The sequence below is a fragment of the Megascapheus bottae genome, chromosome 14 (assembly GCF_031878675.1).
Source record: "Megascapheus bottae isolate mThoBot1 chromosome 14, mThoBot2.hap1, whole genome shotgun sequence".
NCBI classification, from domain to species: domain Eukaryota; kingdom Metazoa; phylum Chordata; class Mammalia; order Rodentia; family Geomyidae; genus Megascapheus; species Megascapheus bottae.
Genome location: NC_143522.1, coordinates 9,788,509 through 9,816,098, shown reverse-complemented (window position 1 = coordinate 9,816,098; position 27,590 = coordinate 9,788,509). Strand labels below are relative to the sequence as shown.

The 27,590-nt window shown below is 41.5% G+C and overlaps 1 protein-coding gene across 3 annotated transcripts in view; it reads right to left on the bottom strand.

Annotated features, from left to right (window-relative positions):
• Positions 1 to 18,136, bottom strand: part of Sipa1l1 (signal induced proliferation associated 1 like 1) — a 298,167-nt gene extending 280,031 nt beyond the window's left edge. For 2 of the 3 annotated variants that reach the window (XM_090344402.1, XM_090344404.1), the window contains exon 1: positions 17,341 to 18,136. The gene's annotated coding sequence lies outside the window, so the exon portion shown is untranslated. Of the gene's footprint in view, positions 1 to 16,951; positions 17,038 to 17,340 lie in introns of those variants that run through there. The other variant, XM_090344403.1, reaches the window with a different exon arrangement.
• Between the last annotated feature and the right edge of the window lie 9,454 nt (positions 18,137 to 27,590).

The window sequence follows — 27,590 nt, the reverse complement described above, 5'->3', positions numbered from 1 at the left end:
TAACTAACCTTGCTACTCATCAGAATCCTCATGTGCTAAAGGTTGGCAGTACCTATATTCAAAGAATTTTGTAAGGACAAAATGAGACGGAATGAGTAAAGAATCTAATACAGGATATTGGTCAACTTGATGAGAGACATTAATTGGACATTGGAGAGATCACACTGGCATACCAAAGTCCTAGCAAAGATAACTGGGAGAAATGAGGGAAAATCAACAAATCAGCCATATGACAAGGTCTGGAAATGCTGGACCTTTATTGAAGATCTCTTCTGTGCACAACATGGTCAAATGATTAACTGTATACCAAGTTTAAAAAAGTGCCAGCAGGCCAGGAGTTTGGCCTAGTGTAGAGTGCTTGCCTAACATGCATGAAGACCCGGGTTCGATTCCTTGGTACCACATACATAGAAAAAAGCTAGAAGTGGTGCTGAGGTTCAAGTGGTAGAGCTCTAGCCTTGAGAAAGTCCAAGGACAGTGCTCAGGCCCTGAGCTCAAGCCCAGGACTAGCAAAAAAAAAAAAAAAAAAATGCCAGCAAGACCAGCCTTTCATTGAAGAAATGGGTGGAGAGCTTGTGTCATCATAGAGTATAGTGTTTAAAACAAGGTTACCTACCAGTTTAACTAACAGTGGTCATAACTACCTTACTATAAGTAGGCAGACTTTCTGGCATTACCAACAATAAAATTCACTTTTCTCATATAACCAAAACATGACTGGGGCTATTCTACTTCCAAGAAAATGGTGTACTACTGTAACATATGCTAATGCAAGAAGAAATTCCAAGACAAGCTCAATAGCCTGGCCCTGGATGTAAATATCTATCTTGCAGGCCCGTCACAAAGATTAGCAAAAATGGAGCATGAAAGGCAGGCACACTAGATCCACAATATTGGTAGCTAATATTCATTGTATTATTAGGAAGCAACAATATCAAAAGGCTGGACCTGCCATTTCTTGTAACCAAGAAATTAAAGATAATAACTGGATGAACTACATAGAAATAAGCTTTACAAAGTGAAAAAAACCAGCAGGCTAACTAGCTTATCCTCTGGGATAAAGAAATATGAAAAATGAACTCCCAAGCCCCAGAGTGCAAGTCCCATGATCCAAAAAAAAAAAAAAGAAAGAAAGAAAGAAATATGCAAAATGAGAAATGTTCCATATGGTCAAAGAATCTATCCTCCTACCCACCTGAAGAAAAACCATAGGCTTTCACCCCTCTACCTGTATTCTCCTCTAAATTCTATCCCCTATGAAGGCAAAATTAAACTTTATATTGCCATACAACAGAGCGCTAAATAAAAGTGTGATAAATAAACGAGGTATAAAGATTGAAAGCATAAATTTGATGCAAAAGTTCCCAAGCCAGCCTTCACAGATTGCTCAATATGAACTTCCAAGGTGGAACTTGAGAAACTCTGTACTTAAAATGCTTCCCAGTTGATTCTAATACTCCCTGGGCATTGTGAACCTCTAACTTACTTGGGCCTCCATGAACTGTCTGAATGTCCTTTACCATGACCTGGTCCAGGAATTACCCTGCCTTATATATAAGCAACTTTAATAATAAAGAATGCAGCCTATCACACCTTTGAGCAAAAACCCTTTCTGGTATTCAGTGAGGTACTGCAACTTAATCTACTCATTGAATTATTCCACCCCATAGATATGGACAAGACAAAGTCATTCACTTCTAGCGTATGATAGACTTTGGAAAAAGATAACACTACCTCTGAGTCTTCTTTAAGCTAGACATCTCTGGAGAATTACATACATCAATTACTAAATGCAAGTTCTTCAAACATATAATACAACTTAATTTCAGAGAAGGGAGATATCAGACTGAGTTACTGTACTCAGAAAGACTTCTATGAAGGAGATTAAGTCTTAAAGGATAAAAAATAGCCAAAACTAAAAAAAAAAATTCAAAACTAGAGTTCAAGCCAGAAGTGGTAGTACACATCTGTAAGCCTAGGACTGGGGAGGCTTAAGGCAGGAGGATCATGAATTTGAGGTCAGCCTAAGCTACAAAGCAAGAATATCTCAAAAGAAATTAAAAAAAAAAACTATTAAACTTCAGGGATTGGTATAGCAACAAAGAGTAAATGGTAAAAGATAATGGTAAAAAACTAAGGTAAGGAAAAAGAGATGAGACAGTAAGACTTTGGATAAGCAACTGAGTAGAGTGCACTTATTTTTACAATCGAACTAAAAACAAAAAATAAAGATTCAAAGGAATCAGAACAGTTAGTAAGCAAAGAGTTCTATGAATGTTTTGTTTACCAAATTTTTATTGGGTTCCTGTGTTATATGGCACAGTAAAGCAGAAGCCCAGCATATGAAGTCAGAGACAAATACTCCTGAAAAGGCCAAAGAATTCACAACAGCAAAATAGGAGACCCATACTGGGAGCTGGTGGCTCACACCTCTAATCCCTGCTATTTACTCAAGAGGCTGAGCTCTAAGGACTGCAGTTCAAAGCCTGACGAGGCATGAAAATATGCCACTCTTATTGCCACTTACCCACAGAAAATTGGAAGTGGTACTGAGGTTCAAAGTGGTAGAGAAAAGTTCAGGGATAGAGCCCAGGCCCTAAGTTCAAGCCCCACAACTGACCAGAAGAGAGAGAGAAAGAGAGAGAAAGAGAGAGAGAGAGAGAGAAAGATGAGAGAGAGAGAGAGAGAGAGAGAGAGAGAGAGAGAGAGAGAGAGAGAGAGAGCGCGAGAGAGGGGGGGGGGGAGGGGGGGGGAGAGAGGAAGGAGAATGTGAGTGATACATGTACCTAAAGGGTACATTAGAAGAAAAAAATGAGGCGGCCTAGAGGGAAAGCAAGAGTTGGGGTGGTGAGGAAGGTGACTACTGCAGTCACTTAAGATATTAACAGTAAGTGTCTGCTGCACTGAGATGGTGGCAATAACAAGTAAAAAGCAAAGCTGAGAAATGGGAATCTGTTCAAAGGAAAAATAAAGGCAAGGCCTAGTCACAGATCAGATCAAAGATAAACAAAGAAGCAGTGATATCTGAAAAATCTCAGGGAGAATCATCACCAACCTCAGGCAAGGAGAAGCAATTACATACTGATTGCATGCATGGCTTCATATGAGGTGGCTTTACTCTGCTTATAAAAGCTTCAAAGTTCACTCCTTTCTCCACATATTGGTGGTTTTGGCAGATCCAAGTACACGCTGCAATTTCTGTGTCAACAAACAAGGCATATCTGGTTGGTTAGTTGTTTTGTTTTTTTGGTTTTTGGTTTTTTGTTTTGGTTGATCATGGGGCTTGAACTTTGGGCCTGGGTGCTGTTCCTGAGCTCTTCAGCTCAAGGCTACCAGCCAAACCCTTGAGACACAGCGCCACTTCCGGTTTTCTAGTGGATAATTGGAGATAAAAAGACTCATGAACTGTAGTGCCTGTGCTGGCTTTCAACTGAGATCCTCAGATTTCAGCCTCCTGCATAGCTAGGATTACAGGCAAGGGCCACCTCACCTGGCTAGCTGGTTGGTTTTCACTGCTTTTACAGAGGGTTTCAAATCAACATGTCAATTTACATGTAAAATTTATCTTGATCAGTGTCACCCCTTCTATCATTTTTCCCATCTTCCATCTATCCCAAGCCTACCCATCTCATTTCCTAGTTCCAGTTTCACACGTTAACATAAAGAGTATATTCTCTCCATCCAAAATTTGAAAGAAATAAAATGTATTTTGAGAGAGCTACACAAAAGCCTGTCACAAAGTATTATTATATATCATGCCATCTACTTACATGAAACTCTTAGAAAAAAGAAAGCAGATTTTTGATGGCCTAGAGTTGGGAAGAAATGGGAAGTAACTACAAATGGGTTTGAAGGTTCCTTTGAGGGTGATAAAAATGTTCTAACATTGCTTATAAAGATGGTTGCACAAGTCTATGAATATATTAAAACATGAAACCAGTAACGCATACACTGTACAATAACTTATAACTTAATGAAGTTATAAAAAAAATAACAGTTCAAAAAAAGCCAGGCACCTGTGGCTCATGCCTGTACTCCTAGCTAATTAGTGGCTGAGATCTGAGGATCATGATTCAAAGCCATCCCATGCTAGGAAAATCCCTGAGACTCTATTTCCAATGAACTACCACAAAAGCCAGAACTAGAACTGTGGCTCAATTGATAGAGTGCTAGCCTTGAGCAAAAAGCTCAAAAAGCTCACCCAGACCCCGAAATCAAGCCCCAGAAACAGCACCAAATAACTAAATAAACTACAGGAATACATACGTAAGTACCACTATTGCAAATACTTAGTATACTATCTTCAATAGATATTACTATTTCACATGAGTTCAAATAATACATCATCCATTGATCTGGAAAACCTGAAAGATAATATATGACATTTAAATCAACTCTTTGTAATGAAGGAAAAGCATAGAAAAGACACATAAACATAGTGCCTTTTTAATACCACTCTTACCAATTATCTATATCTTCTAATAATATACACTTCAAAATTAAAGTTAAAGGTTTCACATTTTTCAATAATCATGTGAGAGACTATGACAATGTGCATGTATAGCTCAGTTTCTTAGAAACCAGGACCAGCACAAAAACAAACAAATAAACAAAACTATCAAAACAAAGCACTTAAGTTTGTTTTGCCTGGCACCAGTGGCTCATGCCTGTAATCCTAGCTACTTAGGAAACTGAGATATGATGATCATAATTCAAAGACAGCAGAAAGTAAAATAATGTACAATAACCCAATTCCATGTAAAGTAGATTACATACCTTAATTACTGGACAATTTCCTTTCTAAACTTCCTATAGACCAGAAGAACCAAGGGCTACCACCAACATCTTGTCTGAAAAAATAGAAATATCTAGCTACTAGGAAAATATGAGAAAATATTGCATTTCTAGGATACAACTCTACTACAACCTCTAAGGAAAGACATTTTAATAAGTTCAAAATAGGGCCAGGAGTTTGGCCTAGTGGTTAAAGTGCTTGCCTAGCATGCATGAAGACCCGGGTTCAATTCCTCGGTACCACATACATAGAAAAAAGCCGGAAGTGGTGCTGAGGCTCAAGTGGTAGAGCTCTAGCCTTGAGAAAGTCCAAGGACAGTGCTCAGGCCCTGAGCTCAAGCCCAGGACTGGCAAAAAAAAAAAAAAAAATAAGTTCAAAATATTACCAATCGAAATGTAAGACCAATGCTTTCAACATCTTTACTCAATTTAAAATTTTAAGTCAACAGGTTCAAATACATTTTACATAGCTCATCTGCATATGAAAAACTAGCACTACATCAATAGGTATTTTTCTTAATTGAAGAATATGGAGAATGGTATCTGTCACTAATAAATTTGACCTGTTAGATCATAAGCAGTCAACTTAAAATGATAAAGCATTTGAAAATCAGTTTCCCTACTTAATACTCTCCCACTTAAAGTATCTCTCATTAAAACTATGTTGACAAAAAGGCAGGTCTAATGCCTCACTCCCACACATTGGTCCCACTGACTCTATACAAAATGGAGGTTCTGACAGCCAGGAGGGAACCAAACACCAAGTTCTGATAGAAGATACACAGAAATCACAGAATGGATTAAAAGAAAAAAATGTTTCCCATCTACCAGGAAAGTCAGGTGCCTTTGGTGGGCAAAAGCCCTCTAAACTTTCCACCATACACGCAAACCGCCTATGAGTGAAATAGTTCCTTCAAGAGACCAAAAGTACGTAAGATGGCAATCAGTCCTGTTCTCGGGAACAAAACCACAACTACAGGACACCACTTTAAATGCTTTATTCTCCACACCCTCAGTCTACATTCTGAGAAGGGTAGACACTTTTCCATTTCACAGATGAGAAGCTCATCAAGACTGACTGAACTGCCTCCCTGCATACTTGACTTTGCTATTTGCAAGTCAACTTGCATCTCATACCTGAGATGTACAAATCAAACTTGAATTTCCCACCCAAACCTGCTCTTCCACTCATCTCTATCCCTCCATTATTCTAAATGCTCTAACCAAAAACCTTGGGTCATCTGACTGCACTTCTCTCATACACCACTTAATCATCAATAAGCCATAGCAGCCCCACTTGAGGTATTTCTAGAATCCAGCCACTTCCTACCATCTCCACTATCAATATCCTATATCCAATATCCCCATTTACACTCATCCCATTCTATTCTCTCTAAAAGGTTTGTCTTCTCAAAGTACATCACATCTCAGCCCTTTATACAAAGCCTTCCAGTGGCTTCATGTTTCTTTTAAAGCTATTCACTAATATATCTCTGGGATGGGAAGAGTATCGGCCATCTAGAAGGTGCTCAATGAATACAGTAAATGAAAGAAAAACAGCCAAAATCACACAAATAGTATGTAACAGAGGCATGACTACAACCAATTTTTCAGTGTTCTTTGGCAACAGTAAGACCAGATTTAAAGCAGCCAACAATCCACAAGGGAAGAAATTAATGCATAATAAATGTTGGGTTCCTAGAAATAAATTAAAATGAAAATGTTACTTTATAAAAAAGTAATATGAAATCTCATAGTAGGGTATTCTGAATATTTAAAAACCTGGCAGCCCAGGCAAATGTCAGGTTAATTATCAAAGCACCAACACTCAGCTCTTCAATGTGACTTGTCTGCACTCAGTCATCAATGTCCAGGGCTCTAACTCTAAAAGACTGAGTTAAGCACCTAGAAAAGGTAGTAAGCCGTCTACAGCTACCACACATCTGACACAGAAGTTTTTTTTTTTTGGGGGGGGGTTGTGTTTTCTTTTTTGCCAGTCCTGGGCTTGAGCTCAGAGCCTGAGCACTATCCTTGGACTTTCTCAAGGCTAGAGCTCTACCACTTGAGCCTCAGCACCATTTCCGGCTTTTTTTTTCTATGTATGTGGTACCGAGGAATCGAACCCAGGTCTTCGTGCATGCTAGGCAAGCACTCTACAACTAGGCCAAACTCCCGGCCCCAGGAGTTAAGTTTTTGGTTTTTTTTAAGTCAACACTAGTATAACAGCACATAAGCAGACTCAGGATTATCTACTACCAATATGACTTGAGAGAAAGACATGAGAGCCACGTTTAAATGTTAGTTGTTTTTGGATCAGAATGGAAGTAATGCCAGAAGTACTCACGCTATAGAATTTTCTTACTTAAATGTTTTAAGAGTAAAAATGAAAACCTTCCATTTCTCTTTCCTCAGTTCTTTTAAAAACATGTCTACCATTCACAAACAGCCTTACAAATCTCATCACTACAATAACACATGCATAGAATTTTAACAGTGGATCTTAATAGAAACTTAGTTCAGTTCTTTACCTTTTTTCCTTTAAAAAGAAGAAGAATAAGAACAGGAGGAGGAAGAGAAGGAAGAAATAATTATTGCTGGGAACCAGTGGCTCACACCTGAAATCCTGAGATCTAAGAATCAAGATTCAAAGCCAGCCCCGGAAGGAAAGTCCCTGAGATTTTTATCTCCAATTAACCACCAGAAAACTGGAAGTGGTACTGTAGTTCAAGGAGTAGAGCGCTAGCCTTGAGCTGAAGAGCTCAGGGACAGAACCTAGGCCCATAGTTAAAGACCCACCACCACCACCACCAACAACAACAACAAAAAAAAAAAAGGGGGGGGAGGGTTAGGAACATGGCCTACTAGTAGAGTGCTCGCCTAGCATACATAAAGTCCTAGGTTCAATTCCTCAGTGCCACATACACAGAAAAAGCAGGAAGTGGTGCTGTGGCTCCAGTAATAGAGGTCTAGCCTTGAGAAAGCCCAAGGACAGTGCCCAGGCCCTGAATTCAAGTTCCAGGACTGGTAAAATTATAAAATAAATTTTAAAAGGAGGAAGAGGAGGGGGCCGGGAGTTTGGCCTAGTGGTAGAGTGCTTGCCTAGCATGCATGAAGATCCAGGTTCCATTCCTTGGTATCACAGACATAGAAAAAAGCTAGAAGTGGTGCTGAGGCTCAAGAGGTAGAGCTCTAGCCTTGAGAAAGTCCAAGGACAGTGCTCAGGCTCTGAGCTCAAGCCCAGGACTGGCAAAAAAAAAAAAAAAGAGGAGGAGGAGGAGGAAGAGAAATTACTTGGCATGTAATAGATTAACAACAATGAAGACTTAGGTGGATGAAAAACTGAATGAATGACTAAAGATGCAAAACATCATGACTCTTTCAACATCTAACAATAAATCCAGAACTCACCAGGACTAGCTTTCTAGATTCTCATGAAGTAGAATAAAGGAAAGCAAAATTTGAAAACTTTAGGGTCCTTAAGGAAAATCTTAAATCAAAATGTATTAAAGGCAATTTCCTTAAAGTCTCTTAATTAGAAAAGCATTTGATAAAATGAATTTTGCCAAGACTTATCACCTTGGAAACCAGGAAGCAGAATTGTGCAGTGTTTCTTTCTTCATCTGTGTAAAGAATATTTAATATATGGTCATTTTTATATTAAACAACTACAATTGCTTGGCATCCAAACTAAAATAGATAGGTCTGTCTAAACAAAAAGCCCAAACAGATAATGAGAATAGAATATTGAAAAAGACCTTATGTCACTAGAAAAATATTAGCTGCTTGAAAACAGAAACCATGTATTTTCTGTCCACCAAAAGTGGCCACCAGCACTAGAATATAGTGGAACTCAGTACACATTGAGGAAATGAGTGAGGTCAGCCCAGGCAGACACAAATTATTTTGATCAGTATTAAAAAATTTTATAGTAGATTTAATATATGCAACTATACTGTATTTTCCCTCCATAGAAATTCTACTAAATGATTGTTCAAGTAATATGCCCATCCAAAATACTCTCCATAGTTTTGTTTAGAAAGTAGAAAAGCCAGATAAGGTGGTAGCTGTTGTTTCAGCCACTCAGGAGGCTGAAGCCAGAGGATCAGAAATCCAAAGCTAAACTGGATAACATAGTGAGACTATCTCAAAAAAAAAAAAAAGTGAGGCAGTATGTCTTAAGGAGCCAAAATCACTTACAAAAGCAGCCACTTAATTTGCTGTTCTTAGTCCAATCTCTCCTCTAATTCATCCTATGCATCCCAGCAAGACTAATTGCTGTTTATACATCCAGAAAATGAAATAGTACTGTGGCTGAGTATTCTACCTACATATTGATGGCCCAGTACAATTTGAAAAACAGATACTAGAAATCAGAAATGACTGAAGTGGAATAGGAAAGTCAACACTGTGTCAAAGGAAACAACATCATAGTGGCATTCCTTATAACTAATCCAACTGAAAAATTCTCAGATTACCGCTAGGGGCTTTTATTAAAGACCTCTCTCTGTCACCAAGACAAGTGACAGAAGATAGTATTGAGCATTTAGGCCTATTATGACACACGAAATCTTATAATCAAAGTCCTTTTGGAAGCATTCCCAAGCCACTGGATGCACTATCAGTGACTGTACCTTGCAAACAGTTAGTGCTAGACACACAGTTCTTACTATACTGCAGGCTTCACTGCATTCTTTAAAATACATGACAAACTTTCAGTGACTTCCCCATCACTCAACATTTTCATCAGCATAATTTTAAAGTACCACACTTGATTTCAAAAACATATTACAAAACTAAAGCAATGTAAACAGTGTGGCATTGACATTAACAGACAAATAAATCAATGGACTAGAGTCCAGATATAAATCCAGGTCAAATGATCTTGAATGAGAGTATCAAGGCCACAGAATAAAGGAAGTACTGTCCTTCCAACAACCGGAGCTGGGGAAAGGAGTCAGCATGCAAAAGAAAGAAGGTGGATCCTTAAGGTCTACAAGTATGAAACTCCTAAGGAAAAAAAATAAGGAAAGGTTCATGACATTGAACATGGTGCTAATTCTTGGACGTTAACTGCCTTCCTTTTAAAGGCAATAAAATTCTGTTGCATATAATTTATTCATTCAATCAGGAATGAATTTGTAGATTGTGTTTACCTCTTGGCTATTATGAGTTTTAAGGTTGTTGTTATAAACATGAGTGTGCAGATAGGCTCTACTTAAGGCTGGAATTGCTGGACCATATGGTTTATCCTGTCTTTGAGGAACACAAGCACATAGACACATACATACAAGCACTCTTAACTTGTCCAACATCAGCTACTAAGTTAGATTCTGGCAAAGCACACTGGCAAGATTTTCTAAGTGGGGAAACCAGAAGAATGGCTAGAGAAAAGAGAAGAATTAACCAAATATACATAGCTTTCATTTCAAGAGTGATCATGTACCTTTGCCAAGTCTTCTAAACACAAGCAGTATGAATTTAGAGGAGTCACAACTCAGTGCTTCTTGCAAAAATAATGAGAAAATACTGCCTTTCCATCCCCCCAAACACCAAACACAGAGGATGCAAGAAATCAAAGTCGAATTTGGTATGAAAATAAAATTCTGAGACATCTTCTGTTCCTTTATAGTTACATTCCTTATAGGTGCCTTTTAATGAGGATACTATCTTTTTTTTCTTTTCTTTTCTTTATTGTGTGAATGCTACTGCTTGAACTCATGGCCTAGGCACTGTCCCTTAGCTTTTCATTCAAACCTGGTGATGTACCACTAGAGTCACAGCTCCACTTCCAGCTTTGGAGTGGTTAGTTGAGGATAAGAGTCTCATAGACTTTCCTGTTCAGGCTGGCTTTGAACTACTGTCCTCAGATCTCAGACTCCTTAGGATTACAGGTAGAAGCCACTAGCACGTGGTTTAAATGTTCTTAACTGAATGTGATTTCACAGTTCATTTAACATCTGCCTCACTGCTAACATCACGAACTTGTAAAAACTAATGGTCAGTCATTTCTGGGAATCAAAGACTATCAAAGGAACTGCAAGATGCTTACAATATATCCAACTAGAATCCCATCTAAACAAATCATTTAGAAAACAAAATACAGAAAGATAAACATAGGGCTAAAATAAAAAGATTACTGATCAGGCGGCGATAGATCATTTGCCTTGCATAAGACCTTTGTGTACATCCCCACCACAGTCCTACAAACACACAAAAAAGTACTGATCACAGTCAAGTCCTGACTATAGGAATGTAATCACTCAACATTTAACCCCATACTTTGGGGTTATTTTGGTTGTTGTTTTGGGGAAATGTGGTGGGAGGGACAGTGCTAGGATCTGAACTCAAGGCCTTGAGGTTGCAGGATGACCCTCTACATTCTGAGCTGTATCTCCAGTCCTATTTTTGGCTGAAGATGGAGTTTAGCAAACTTTTCTGCCCTGGATGGCCTTGTACTGTGAACCTCCAAATCTCAGCCTCCTAAACATATAAAACAACAGGCATAAGCCACCAGTGTCAGGCTCCTATGCTTTCTATTTCTTGATAGCCTTCTTGATACATCAAATTTCATTATAAAAGGAAGTCAGATAATGAACTACAAAAACTAATGACTACACTAGCTCTGATAAAGGCTTTATAGCAAAATAGTGAGATAAGAACACTCAAAATTCATTTCTGTGTCTGGGAAAAGCACTTAACCTAGACCTGCCCTGGAGGAGAAGAGACAGAAAGGAATTCGATGTCAGTGGTAGTGGTAGCGGAATGTCCTGTTGCCTCTAAGTGACCCCAGTGTTTGTGCAAATCAGCAACTCCCTCTCCAAGCTGGCATTCCCTAAAGCGTACATTCTCCTGCTTCTCCTTAACTGAATAAAGGAAAATCTAACATTATGTAATTGCCTGTTTCCCACAATTTAAAGTTAGGCACACAACAATCCTAATTAAAGGGAGAATTCAGTTCAACATGACAAGTTAACGAATTAGAAATGTACAGACTAGAAATTCTCATCCCAGACCTCCAGTAGCAAAGAGAAACAACTCTGCCATATTTTTTCACTGCATATCATCAAAGTACTACTACTTATAAAGCTTCTGCTACTGCAGCCCTTTACTTTCCTCCATGTCATTTTAGTGTCATCTCTCTAGATCTTTAAGAAAATACTTCCACCTCAGGTTAGTCTACTAAGGCCATAATCATAATAAAAACCAACTCTCAAAAAGTCTACCCAAGCTGAGAGGAGACTGTGGCTCATGCATGCAATCCTAGGAGGCTGAGATCTGAGGATCATAAATCAAAGCCAGCCCAAGCAGCAACTCCATGAAACTCTTATCTCCAATTAATCACCAAAAACAGCCAGAAGTGGAGCTGTGGGGCTCAACTGGTGGAGTGCTAGCCTTGAGCAAAAAAAAAAAAGACTCTCAAGGACAGGACCCAGGCCCTTAGTTCAAGCCACAGGACTAGTGATCACATGCAAGCACACGCACACATACACATACACATACACATACACATACACATACATACACATACACACACACACACACACACACAGAAAAAAAATCTACTCATATGCTTTTTTTTACCCTCCTGATTGTAAAATCCAATTATACTCTTCTGTCCCTCACTGAAATTATTTGTGTTGAAGACATCACAAAAGCTAAAATAATCCTCATGTTTCCATTATTCACCCTAGAACCAAAAGAATGAGATATCATCTAATAATATTTAACTTGTTTATCTCACTTTTAAGGCAATAAGGGCCATAAGGATATAGGGTTTCTTTTTAATTATGCATAGAAAACCAACTGAAAGTAAAACTGCAATGAAACCAATTTATTTCAAGTCCCCCCAGAATCAGAAGTACAGTAGACAGAAAGTTGCATTGTCAATCTCAAGCACATGACACAGAGCCACTCAGAGAGCCCCTTAAGAATATAGTAACATAGCTAGCTAGGCACTGGTGGCTTATACCTGTAATCCTAGCTACTCAGGACACTAAGAATTAAGTCCATGGTTCAAAGCCAGCCTAGATTTTTTAAAAAAAGTCTATAAGACTGTTATCGCCAATTAGCCAATTAACCACACACACACACACACACACACACACACACACACACACACACACGGAGTTTCTATGGCTCAAGTGGTAGAACGCCATCTCTGAGCACAAAACCTCAGGGAGAACACTGAAGCCTAGAATACAAGTCCCAGGAATAGCCAAAAAGAAAAAAGAAGGAAGGAAGGGGTGGGGAGGGGAGGAAGGGAGGGAGGGAAGGAAGGAAAAGAAAAAAGGGAAGAAAAGAAAATACAGTAATGCTTGGCAATGCTATGCTTTCACCCTATAAAGAAGGAAATGCCCTCTACCTAAGGAGCAGTCTTGCAACTGGCAAGGACAGTTCTCTCCTGACTCCATCTACTTCAGGAGATGACAGATGCCATAGAAATCAGACATGGTTTTAACTGGAAGCTCCCTGTTTCATGCGTAATTGTCTCTCACTAGCCACCTTGCATCTACCCAAAAAACACTTCCAAGTAGTTGTCATTGCTTTGGAAACAGAAAAATAGAACTATTTTCCTTTACATATAGAAATAAGTTTAAGAAAGGAAGAAAAAGCAAACTAGAATAAACTGAGTTTGACTTTGCTAAAGAACATACCAGTTGTTGTGCTCTGAGTAAAGCTTTCTTTAAAAAATAATAATTGCCAGGAGCTGGTAGTCCTAGCTACTCAAGGCTAAAATCTAAGAATCACAATTCAAAGCCAGTCCAGGCAGAAAAGTCCTTGAGACTCTAATCTTCAAGTAAACACCAAAAAAGGATGGAACAAGAGCTATGGCTCCAATAGTAGATCAATAGCCTTGAGCATAAAAGCTCAAGAATAATGCCTAAGCCCTGAGTTTAAGCCTAGGACCAGCATCAAAAATGAAAATGGTGGGTATCTGAAACCTACCTTCTTCTGAATGTAAACACTGAGCTATATTATTCCACACTATTTAAATCAACTGAAAAATCAGCCATAACTGCCTGTTACAAAAAACTTTCTGGAAATATCAGGGTATCATCACAAGAAATCAGAAAAAGTTACTACAAATGGCCCCACTGCTCCAACAGTTCCACAAATCAAAGAAAGCTATTGCTTCCTAACAAAATCACAGAAGCCAGCAACAGATCTCCCAGGCAGCAGCACCCAAGAAATATTGCTTGACTCACCTCAAAAGGATAGGAATATGTACTGTTATAGGAGAGGTTACACACACACTTTTGTCTTTTTTAAGATTAATTCTTGTAATTTGAGCCAAAAAAAAAGAGGGGAGAGGGGAAGCATGTCCATCAGAGCTCTGGCTTTTTATTATATGGAAGGGAGCTTATACATCTTCCTTGGCAAAAGTACAGTTTGGTCAGTGATCCAAAAGAATCAGATCTGAGCTATCACCTGAAAACCTTCGGGATTTTCATACTTCATTTGTACACTGGCGAGGCCAACACAAAACAATCACAGAAAGTTGGCCAAGAAGCACATAATGATGTTAGCATTCATCAGTACAAACCTTCCACTAAAATGGAAAAAGTCTGAGAATCTCTACCCTTAAAGTTAAAGCCCTTCTCCTCATGCTACTATCCCACAGTCATTGCATGACAGTATGTTTTTTTAATTCAAAATTTAACTTAAAGCCAGGTGCCGTTGACATTCGCCTGTAATCCTAGCTACTCAAGAGGCTGAAATCTGATGATCACAGTTCAAAGCTATCCCAGACACAAAAATCCCTGGGACTCTCATCTCCAATTAACCACCAGAAAACCAGAAGTGGTGCTGTGGCTGTGGCTCAACACTGTAGAACCATAGCCTTGAGCTGAAGAGCTCAGGGGCAGTGCACAGGCCCAGAGTTCAAGCCCTAAAGCCAGAAAAAAAAAAAAATTTAAAACTTGAAGTACATATCTCATCTCTGCCAAGACAGATTCCCCAGTTTATAAAACTCCTAGTCTCAAACAATCCTCAATCTACAACCTTCAGTAAAACTGTAGATTCTTTCAGCTGTTAAAAAAAAAGATCAAGATGAGATCTTGATCACATAATCAAAAGACAAATCTAAATAAATACAAAAGCTAGGGGATACCAAGGAGAAGAACACACTCAAAAGAAGAGTTAAGGCCGGGAGTTTGGCCTAGTGGTTAAAGTGCTTGCCTAGCATGCATGAAGACTCGGGCTCGATTCCTCGGTACCACATATACAAAAAAAGCCGGAAGTGGTGCTGAGGCTCAAGTGGTAGAGCTCTAGCCTTGAGAAAGTCCAAGGACAGTGCTCAGGCCCTGAGCTCAAGCCCAGGACTGGCAAAAAAAAAAAAAAAAAAAAAGAAGAGTTAAGGACCAGGAGTTTAGCCTAGTGGTAGAGTGCTTGCCTAGCATGCACTGACTGGAGTTCAATTCCTTGGTACCATGGTACATAGAAAAAAGCTAGAAATAGTGCTGTGGCTCAAGTGGTAGAGCTCTAGCCTTGAGAAAGCCCAAGGCCAGTGACCAGGCCCTGAGTTCAAGGCCCAGGACTGGCAAAAAAAAGAAAAGAAAAAGAAAAAAGAAGAGTTAAGTGGATTTCAACATGTAATTTCCGTGAAGGACTTTCAAATTGTTATCAAGAGTTCAAGCCAACCCTGCCATAGAATTCTGAAATGAAATCACTACCTGACACTTGAAATCTTAAAAGTAAGAATGCAATGATTTCAAACTCAGGGAGCAGAACCAGGAACTGCAGAGAAGCTAACAACAACTACATCTACTGACTGTCTCCAGCCACTTGCTAAACTTGTTCTCTAAGTCAACTGAGGAAATCTCATGACAGTCAATTCCATAGGTCCTTTAATGAGATAAGAGAGTAAGTCATCAGTGACACAAAAGTATTCATCACTCCCCCCAAAAAGTCTTGATTTTTCTCATAGCCTATGTGCAAACTATCACTCAAGTCATTTTAATTGCACTGCTAATCACTAAGCCTTAGAATAATGTATTCCGCAAAATTCCTTAGTAACAATATTCTAGGTAATAACTAGGATGCCATCTCAGGTAGACATATCAGTGACGGTAACCTGCTTTAAGTTCAACCTTTTAACTGAGACTTACTGCTTTGTATTATCTCATCAAGCTTTTGTTTCATCCTGGTAAAGGAAGTTTAATTACAGATTTCAAAAAAAAATCCAAAAGGGGAATGACGGTGAAAAGTCATTAAGTCAAGATTATATAGAATCTTGTGCAGACTATATAAAAACTGAGTACAGAAGCCATTGGGGTGGATATAATCTGTACTTTTCCGAATGAAAAAAGAATAAAAGGAAAACATCAGCCAGAAAATTTTCAACCTTGGAAGATATTCTTTCTATAGGAGAAAACAGGAGAAAGTTGACACTTAACTCCCACAGAGTACCAGTATAAAAACAATGGCTTTAAGATTGAGTCAGAGTTTCAACATGAAAGGCTTGCTTTATAGAGGAAACAGCCATCCCGGTTCATCCAGATAGACCTGGAAACGGATGAAAGTAGACACCTTTCACTCTGAAATTTGCAGTGCATCACTGGCTCCTGTGTAGAAATATAATCGTGGGTAGTTTGCATATCCGTGAGTGCTGCCTCTAAATTACCCGTCATGAAAAATAAAAACCTATACGGTAAATGCAGTCCAGGAACCATTCATGCCCAAAAGCTTCCCTTCAAAGACCAACGACCACAACCCAGTCCATTCGGTTAGACATCCTCTTCCTTGCAAGTGAGCTGTTTCCCTCGTCTTCCAAACCCTGAGCCCCGATGAAATTTCAACCTGCCCGATGCAGTAACTTCTCCACGAAGAAATGCCGTGGAGCGACTCGAGAACCTTGAAAACTAACTGCCCTTAATTAAGGTCAGGAGAGAAGTTAGACACGGTGAAGGGAGAAAAGTTCTTTATGCAGCGCCCTGATGGCCCCTCTCGGGGTTGACTTCCTCGGAGGAAAAGCACGTTAAAGCAAGCATCCGCGGATTTCACTCTCTCCTCCCCGCACCCCCACCCCCCCACACACCTCCAGAACCCCAAGAGGGAAAGGAGCCACCACGGGCCCCGAGCTGAACCTTTCTTTTATGATCCCACGGTTAACCCAGCTCGGCCTGGCCCCCTCCAACACAACCTGCCACGAGCTCACCCGGGTGACCGACGGTGGCGGAAGGGTCGCTCTGCGCCTAGGGAAGCCGCGGGACCGACCGACCGCCCGCCCGCGCGGGGGGCGGACGCGGGTCTCCCGGCCACGCGCACAGGCGCCTGCCCGCCGCGGACTTGTGCAGATTCCGACCCCGAGGTGCGTGCGTGCGCGCGCGCCCCGGCCGGCCGCGGTGCAGCCGAGACTCGCCCCCGCCGGGCTGCGCTGCCAGCACGCCACCACATCGGAAATCAAACTTTCAACGGCCTCCAGGTGCCCGGCTCCCAGCCCCGGACTCGACCACCAACCAGACACGAAGTCAGGGCCGGGGACTGTCAGCCGCCCGGCAGCCCCACTCCCGGCCCCGACTCTAGGAGGGCGCGGGGGCCACTTACCGCTGGGCCTGGCCTCCCGGGGGGCCGCCGTGTCCAGAGCGCGCGTCCCGGGGCGCTGTCCCGGAGGGGGGGGAGGAAGAGACCGTGCGGACGGTCGGGACCGGAGTCGGGGTGCCGACCGTCGGAATCAGGGTCGGGGTCGAGGTGCGGACGGTCCGGGCGCGCTCGCCGCCCCGACTGCGGAGGACCGGTGGCACCGAGTGCCTGGCTGAGCGGAGTCCGGGGGAGGCGGAGGCGGAATCAGCCCGTCCCCCCCGAGCCCGGCTCCGCGGGGACCCCGGGACGCCGCGGCGAGCAGCCTGCCGAGGCCGAGCCGCCGGCGAGGGCCCGGGTTCCGGGACGCGTGGGGGGCGGAGGTGCCCAGTCCCCCCCGAACATCAACTATTGTCTGGACGCCCGGGCTCGCGCCGCCCCCGGGGGCTCAGCGCCCCTCATCCTGCCTCGCGGCTCTCCACTGAGAACGCGCCGGCGGAGCGCCGAGGCGGCCAGGGCCGGAGTCGGAGGCGGGCGCGGAGCCGGAGGTGCGTGCGGAGCGGGGGAGGGGACAGGTAACCACCGGCCCGGGCGGAGAGGCCGGGGGGAACCCGGGGAAATGGAGGGGGGAGTGGGGAGGGAGCCGGAGGGGCGGGAAGAGCTAAGGCGATGGGGGGGCGGCCTCAGGGGCCCAGACCTGGCCCTCCCAGGGGCCCCCTCGTCCCGGGGACTCGGCGCGGCCGCCCTGACTTTTCGTTCACTCGCTCACGCTTGCACAGAACTCGTTCACAAAGTTGCCGGCGGTGGCGGCACGGCTCTCGCCCTTCCCCTCCCAGCAACCCCGCCCCATTCCTTCCCCTCCCTCCTCCCCTCCACCCCCCCCACCCCAGTCTCGAGTGAGATCACCTCCCGCTGGCTCCGAGCTGCGCACAAATCTCGCGAGAGAATAAGGCAGGTCGGGGAGAAGTGGAGGAAGCTGGGGGGAGGGGCCTGTGGAACTCCTGGTTGCCATGACAACGGCAAAAGCCTGGATTCCAGTGTCTGGCGTAGGACTAGCGCGGTTTTCACCTGCCCTCCCCCCCTCTGGTACCCCGGAGAGGATTTTTAGCCCCACTGGAGTGGAGGGAATTTGCAGACCAACAACTTGAAGGTGCCTGACCACATTTAGCAAAGAAGGTTCTGGGACGGTAGAAGCCAGCTTTATCCCTGCTTCCAAATCTCTACTACAAATTCAGTTTATCAGCCTTCCCATCGAATCTCATCCCACTGCTACACCCTCCACGCCTGCCACCGTCTCTCATTGTGGATATGCGTGTCCGATTTGTAAAACTCAACAGTCTATGTGGAGCCTCAGTACTTTCCTTTGTCCTTAGAATGGCTTAGGTTTCCTATGTACATTTCTGCACTGGAATACAGTTTCTGAATCCTTGGAACAACACTCATTTTTTTTTTCCTTCCCAGATTTTTTTTTTTTTCAGGGATTATAATCCCTCTGTTCTCCATCTTTGTTTCTGTAATCCTGTATGGCTGAGGGAGATGGGAGGAGATGTGGGGGGAGGTCTGGTGAGAAACAAAGCATTTTAAAAGATCATTAAGCATCCTCGTGTGTGTGTGTGTGTGTGTGTGTGTGTGTGTGCACACGCTTGCACGTGTGCCCTCTAAGCAAGCACCAGTACTGAGGCTTGAACTCAGAGCCTCCCACAGTCACTTGTCTTTTTCACTCAGGGTTGGTCCTTTACCAGCTGAGCCGCACCTCCACTTCCACTCAGATACATTTGTAACTCCTGCTGAATGCCATTAAAGTGCAAAATGAAATCTTCTCATCCTGTTACTTATTTTAGTTGTAGAAACTTTGCTGTGTGGGGGAGGGTCTATACATACTGCCTAAGTAAAATGACTACTGTAAAATGGATCAGTAAAAAATAAATTCCATGGCATGTGAGATATATGTCAATTTTTAAATAGACCCATCCATATACATTAATATGGGACACCATCATTTATCCCAAATCTCATAGAACTAAAAACCTATTTTTTTTTTTGCCAGTCCTGGGGCTTGAACACAGGGCGTGGGCACTGTCCTTGAGCTTTCTCAAGGCTGGAGCTCTACTGCTTGAGCCACAGTACCACTCTGGCTTTTCCTGTGTATCTGGTACTGAGGAATCGAACTCAGGACTTCATACTCCCACACTCCCGGCCAACATAATCTTTTAAAGGAATAGATAAAGTCAAGAAATAAGTCAGAAGCATTTAAGTTATCTCACTCTACATCTGTAAAATTAGGGGATAACTCCTATGTTCAGTTATAACAGCTTTAAAATTCTACAGCACTTAGGACTATAAAAATTCCAATAAATTACAGATATTTTCTTGTTAAACAGTAAAAAGCAAATGAATGTTTCATACATGTTTGCAATTTTTTTCATGTTGACCATTTTAAGGTTTCTCTTGTCTCAATTATAAAACCAACATACACATTAATCCTGTTACAGTCATTTCAAAGGTACATCATTGATTGTGATTTGTTTTTACACTAACTCAAAACAGATTCCTTGTTATTTAATAAATGTGCCAATTCAAACCAAAAATCTAAATAAATACATCCCCACTATACCTCTAAGGTAACCGAGACTAACTAGAAGAAGGAAAAAGGGTGGTAAGGAAGAAAGGAAAGGCTTACATTTTTACAAAGAAACATAATGAGACATTACCATCCATCTTGCAGATTTTTCTTATGGTTCAACCCTTCATAACACAGCTCAATATTATAAATCATTTGTTGCTCATTTTACTCTAAATATAATTTTGCACTTAAAAGATTCATTGCCAGTCTGTATCCACCAGCACTGCACAATTTCAAGGCCTTTTATGACCTCCAGATAGCCATTTGAAACAACTGACCTAGGTGCTAGCCAAATCTGCCAACTTTCTTCAGTACTTCTTATAAAGCTCAGGAGATAGTTGCTGGATTTCAAAGTCCAACAACATCAAATTACAAAGACAGTTTCCCTAATCTTTAGACATGGTCAAATATTAGAAATTGCCCCTGGTATCTAAAACTCTTTCCAAGCTTTGGACTACTTACCTGCTCAGTGGTTTTTCTGAAGAAAATGAAAACTGAAATCCACCAAAGCTGAGCATCCAACCACACACACACACTCTGGGGTCAAGCACTCCTGCTGTATCCTTTTTGGCCTCTCTGGTGTTTCAAAGTAGCAGACAAGGGATAAGGCAGCACCAGAGGCAAAGGGGAAAGTCAAGATTCAGCCAACCACAGAGCGGATCTCAACCTACTGCCTACCCACTCCCTCTCTTGGCTCCTCTACTTCTCTGGGGCTCAGCCCCTTCCACTGACACAGGATCAGCAACTTCCTACTGATAAGAAAAACAGCTCATCATCTATAACATTACCTCCTCCCTATTTGCTAGTTTGTTAAAGCTTCATTTCCCTCAGGCTGTTCACTTCTGCTCCACAAAACACCTCAACACATGGAATACAGCACAAACTTTTGAAGTAGAGGCAAACCAAGTGAAGGACTTTTATATATGCATATATATGTATTTTAATAGCACAAACAGATTCATATTTGCATATTTTGCAGATTTATTCTGGCTTACTCAACCTTTTAGAGTGCAATTCAGAACTTCCCCTTACTAGTATCCTGGAAGATGACTCTGCAGCATTATTAAGGTCCAAAAATGCTTCCCAAACCATCCAAGATTGTTGGTTAAATTTTACTAGCTTAGCCTATGTGACTCTACCTGAAAAAAAAAATACTTTTTTGTTCATGTTCCCATCTAGGTAATTATATTTATTACAAGTCTAAGACACCACTGACTTCATAATAAAGTAACTTTCCATGTTAAGCAATTATAAGAAAGGAAGCTACTATATTTCCTGTCAGTCTTCTACTCCAAAAGGTCTATTTCGTCCCTCCTTCTCCTTCCTCAAATCTCAGCTTGTTACTTACCAATGGCTTGTAATGCTGCTTTCCTTAGTAAGACAGAGCCATCAAAAGAAGACAAAGCACACACGTACTCCACTTAGAAAACTACCTGTATCTGTCTGCACACATGCTCTGCTTCCTCCTATCATTTCTGACGAACTGTTGGTATTGACCTTTTATTCTGTTTACTAGTCTCATCTGCACTAAGTCAAGGACATAGATTCAGCGAATTTTCCATTTCTGTAGAATCAGTCTAAAGTTGCAAGAATGCTGTAATGTCTGCCATGGTAAATCATAATAAAACATGTTCTATATTCGCTACCTGATCCAGCTTCTCTTTACCTTTGCTGTCTTCAATTCCTCTCCTTCTACTCTACCACCTATACTCAGAACTACCTTTTACTCTTCTCTAGGCTATGGAAATAAGTTTCTCCAGAAACATCAGTGTGTTTCATATCTAAACCCAGTGTTCAGCTGCCCTGCCCAGCTGCCTGGATCCCTCAGCAGCTGGAGGGGGCTGAAATACTTTTCTACTGTGGCTTCTAGGTGAGAGTTCTAGAACTTCTTTCAGTCTCCAGCATGTAAACACAGGAGGCGAATCATTCCTCAGACATCTTCTCTTTGTATTTTCTTACTCTCTGGTGAACTCTGACACCTAATGACTGGCCATCATCTAGAGATACACACTGCTCCCAGATTTTTCCCAGGCATCCCTACAAACTACGCCCATCTCCTACTCATTGTCTCCAGATGGTTATACACCCAGAATCTCAAACATTGTGAGATCCCTCAAACAAGTGCCTCTTGGCAGTCTTCTTCATCTCAGTCAAGGGCACTTCCCAGAGGTTCAGAAGTTTGGGTTTCATTGACTTTTTTTATCTTCTCAGAGCAAACACATGATATTCGTCCCTAACTCTTACTTTTCTCACACCCCACAGCCAAACCTTCAGCAAATACTCTTGGCTTTTTCTTCATAATATATGCAGAATCCAATCATTTCCCTCCTATTACAACTCTACCTTCTGGCTCAGGTATTTCTTTCCTGTCACAATAATCTCCTTGTTGGTGTCCATAGTTGATTTGCCTACTTCTACCTTTTGTCCCTAATTGTTCTACATAGAGCATTCAGAGTGTGAGTGCATTCAGATCATGCCATGTCACCGCTCAAAAGCCTTCCAAGTCTTCCCATGCCACTCAGAGAAAAAGCCCAAATGTATATTCTGGCCCAGAGAACTGTATAAAGTTGTTCTTGCGTATCAAAGAAGATTTTTTAAAGGTTTTTTATTGTAATTAATACAGGTGTTCCAGTTCTATTCACCAGATAAAAGGAGCCTTACTTCACACACATTTGTACCCTTTCTCATGTTTTTATTCCCCATTTTCACCTTCTTAGTAGGATTTCCCCTCACCTCTCTAAACTCCCACCATCACCTCCATTCCACAACCCACCTACCAAATCGAAGATGACCATCTTAGCATCATAGAATGTATAAGGATGAAGGAGTGGGAGCAAGTCCTACAGACTCCTCTTGTTGCTCTTTCATGGTGGCTGGCACTGCTAAACTGGATGTCAATCATTGCTTTTGGTGTGGCCAGTCCATACCAGTTATTCTTGTTAGAGGTGAAAGTGGAAGGATTGCCACACCCTGCTGCTCCCTTTTAGAATCTTTTACAACAGACAGCTTCTAGGTCTCTCTGGCCTCTGGTCAGTTATGCTTTGCTTGTTCATGCTGCCTCTAGAGGGCAGCACAATTCACCATCTCTCCTAAGTCGTGATACAGAATGGGCCTATAGGATTCATTCCCATCCCTGCAGTCTAGCTTGATGGTACAGGAACAGAAATGAAGAGATTCCTGAATATCCCCACCTATGAGCATGTAATTCCACAGGATGAGGTCAAATTGATCCAGCCACACATCCCACATTCACCTCTAAGTCTAGTAGCAGAATAGCTTTGGGAAAAGTTACTTAACATCTCATCTAGGTATAGATATTTTAGCTTTTAAAATAATAATAGCAGGGGGGGGACAGGGGATGGGAGTTTGGCCTAGTGGTAGAGTGCTTTCCTAGCATGCTCGAAGACCTGGGTTTGATTCCTTGGTACCACATACAGAGAAAAAAGCTGGAAGTGGTGCTGTGGCTCTAGTGGTAGAGCATTAGCCTTGAGAAAGCCCAAGGACAGTGCTCAGGCCCTGAGTTCAAGCTACAGGACTGGCAAAAATAATAATAATAATACTAGCAGGGGCTGGGAATGGTTTAGTGGTAGAGTGCTTGCCTAGTATACACAAAGCCCTAGGTTTGATTCCTTGGTACCATATACACAGAAAAAGCTGGAACTGGCACTGTGGCTCAAGTGGCAGAGTGCTAGCCTTGAGCAAAAAAAGTGTCCTAGGACAGTGCTCAGGCCCTGAGTTCAAGGCCCAGAACTGGCAAAAAAAATAATAATAGCAATGATTGCTTTTTAAAGACATGGAATCTTGATAATAAGTGAGCTAATACACGTTCTGTTAGACCCTATGGACTAGCTACCTAGACTAGGCCATCTACAATCCTGTTTCCCTTGTTCTCTTTGTTTTTCCAGATTTGTTGGGCTCTCTCTAACTGGTTTAACATAAATCAAGGTCATCTAATAAATTAAGAGTAATTTTATTCTAAGTTCCAAAATATACCTGGCTAGTAATACAGTCCCACCAAATTCTACCACTTATTGTCTCTCTCTCTCTGCATCTGCTACTACAGCATCCTACTCTCTTTCTACAGATCCATTTTCTCCATGTTTCTAGTTCACAGAAAGAAAATAACTCCTGGATTGAGTCCAAGCTCAAAAGTCTTGAAAGTCCTCAAAATACTTGTGGAAAAAGTATCTGACCAATCCACCTTAAAGTTGGGCTCACCTCTGGCTCAATGAGCTATGCCCAGGAGTCTGGGGATAAGCTGCCTACAATAGCATTGAATAACAGTGAAAAGACTAAAGTGCTGGCAATTCTCCAGGAAAAGAGAGAGAAAGAGCAAAGAAGAAAGATATAGGTTGAGGGAGTTACATAAGAAGCATCGTAAGGCCGGGAGTGGGGCCTAGTGGTAGAGTGCTTGCCTAGCATGCATGAAACCCTGGGTTCAATTCCTTATATCACATACACAGAAAAGGCTAGAAGTGATGCTGTAGCTCAAGTATTAGAGCTCCAGCCTTGAGAATACCCAAGGACAGTGCTCAGGCACTGAGTTCAAAGCCTAGGACTGGCAAAAAAAAAAAGCATCAGAATGCATTTCAATCCTTAAGATTATAATTGGGGAAGATGGGAATATTGTTTTCAGTGTAATTTTCATACCAGGAGGGATGATGTAGAGGTAAAAATCAAAGTAATAAACAGAGAGAAGTCTTGTGTCTCATGAGATCCCAAGTGTGAAACCAGTGCAGTTTCAGAGGTGGCATTATGACTGTATGCTTCCTGCCAGGTTGTCAGAACCTCAGGACTTCCTGTCAAAGGTCTAGGACTCTTTTTTTCTTGGAAAGCAAGATGCAAAAACACTTTGAAAAATAGCTAGGAGAAAGGAGTTGCCAGAGAAAGAATCCTTTGAAAGTGGCTTCTTTCTGCCTTGGGCAGGAATTAATGGAATTGAGCCATAAAGGGGGATTTACTGCACACATGAAAGAGGCCGCAAAATAGGATAAGACAGGATTACTTCATATAATTAGAGTTCACAGAAGAGATCAAGAAGCCCAGAGAAGCCCATGTATCTTGACCTCTGCCATGAGAAAAGGAGGGTATGTTTCTGGAGAGAGACAGTCAACAAAGGAACTGAGGGTGAAGCATGTTTATGGACAATCCATAATACCACAGAGTACTGCAATCCATAGTTATGGAATTTGTAGTAGAAACCTTCAGAGCACCTGTTAAAATGTGGATTCCTAAGCCGGGCTCCGTCCCAAGTCTGGACCCTCATAGATGGTGCTGCCAGAGGTCTACAAGGCCAATTTTGGGAAACAGTGGTGTCATCCTGGGCACTGCCCATTAAATTAGGCAAAAGAAGTGCTATTCCTTTGTGTTCTAGGTAACAGTGGCTAACCACTATCATGTGCTTGCTGATGGCTCCACAGAGCTGTCTCAAACATTGCCTTTGGCCCACTGATCTGTCACCCATCTGTGCTACTTTTTTGAGCTCCATTATGCCTCTGATGCCAAAGATGTCACCTGACCATCAGTCATTCTGCCCAGCTCTCACATCTGGAGTCTTCTGATGGGATTATGGTCAGTCAAAGAAGCAACAGAATCAGTGTTGATATTGAATTCTTAGAGCTGCTATTCACATGACTTGCTGGTTTACTTGCCTGCCTTTTATAACCCCAATAATTTTTATATAAACTTAACCATCAGTATTTGGATAACTGGAAGAATGATTGGTTTAATTTTTAAAAAGAGAGTTATACATTTTAAAATGGATGATTTTCTATTCCACATTTCTCAAAATCAGGTGCTACTTAGTAATTGCATATTATTTTTCTTTTTTTCTAAATCTCCTTCTCATCTCCTCTTCTAAAGTTCAGCCCACATAATTTCATGAAGGGAGCAGAGACGTATCATTTTACTACAAGAAAACCGTTTAGAAATAAGTCAAAATCACTTGCCAGGTGTTGAGCTGATATTGAAGTTTCTTCATATTTGAAAAATCCCTTCCTAAGGATTTTCACATTAAGACATTATCTTGTCATTATTTTATTCTAGAATTGTTCCCTTAAGTTTTTTAAAAAAATAAAATGCTAGTTAACATGTTTCCCAGGTCCCTAAATCATAAGTTCTAAGTACACACAAGGTAAATGAGTTTTCATTGGCCTACTTCTATCTGCTCAGATGTCTCTTATAGTTTGCCTCATCCATATTTCTATTTTTTCAACATATTTTTCTGGATCTACCATTAGGGTAAGGAAAAATTTTGTCTGCCTTCCACGGTGTTCATTTAGTTATAGATCTAATTTCTAATTTCCAGCTAAGCCTATTGTGTTGGAAATATCACTTCTATCCAGTGGTTGAACTCTGGAGAGAATGTTGGGACTCTCCCAATAGTCACAAGGGAGAACTGCATAGATTCAGCAGTCTTGGGTTCCAAGTGCTAAATACAGTCCCTATTTACTGAGGCCACTCTGGTCCCCTAGCCTTCACTGCCCAGGAGCACAAAGAATGAAAAATAGCATTTTAGGCTATCATGACCTGTACTAATCTCACTTGCATCTTGCCCTTCCACACACATCTTTACCTGATCACACACAGACCTTCCTGCACTAGTCAGTTGAGTAACACTTTCTGAATGCATAAGTTGATCCCACAGGATTTTGTTCTGTTTACACCACGTAACAAACTACTCTAAAACTCGAGAGTTAAAACAACAACCATTGATTATATCTTACGATTTTATGGGTCAGAGAATTCTGGGAAGACCCAGACAGGCAATTGTCCCATTCCAAGGAGTATCTTGCTGGAAGTCTGGAGCCTTCACTCACATACATGCACATTGTCAGCAGTGGATAGGAGGTTGAACTCTGCTGGACCACTTCTCTAGCCTTGCCGTAGTCAGACTTTTAACACAGGGCTTCCAGACAAAGTGTTCCGATGGACAAAACCTGAAGCTACCAATCCCTTCAGACCTGGCCTAAGTAAAGGGCACATCACTTCTGTTATTGTCTATTGATCAAGCAAGTATATCACCTGCCTATATAGTAAAGACTATGTGGTCATCTTTAATCTTTCATGGAACTGATTCATCAAGTGGTTACAGCATTTAGTAAGACTCAGCCTGAATGGGAGACACTGGGAATCTGGGGGGAGTTAACCAACACCTCTGCCACTTAGAAAAATAAAGGAGAAGCCAATACGTTATATAGTATATTTATTTATTTATGACTCATTCACCATCTTTTAGTACAACTCCCCAAGCAAGACATTAGTGAAACCCAGAATAAAGTTTAGAAAAATAATTTAAATAAAAAAGAGAAAGCATACAGTCTCATTATTCAAATATTTGTTTATCTAACAATGTCCAGCATGTAAATAAATTGCTGAATGGAGGTGAAGCTTGAAGGGCTAGAGGGGAAGATGAGTGGTAGAGAGAACCTCTTTGAGCAATAGCTCTTGTGCATGTTAAGAAGAAGTTGTAGTAGAGCTTAGTGACAGGGGGATGAATTCCAAATGACTTGGGCTATCATTTGTAAGGCAAGCAGTTAAAGTCAGTGATAACTTACCTTGGAAACTTGTCAAACACCAGTCAGAAAAGACTGTGATTTATAACAGTGTTGGGTCACAAAGGAAAGGCAGAAGAAAAAGGGAAATGTTTCCAATT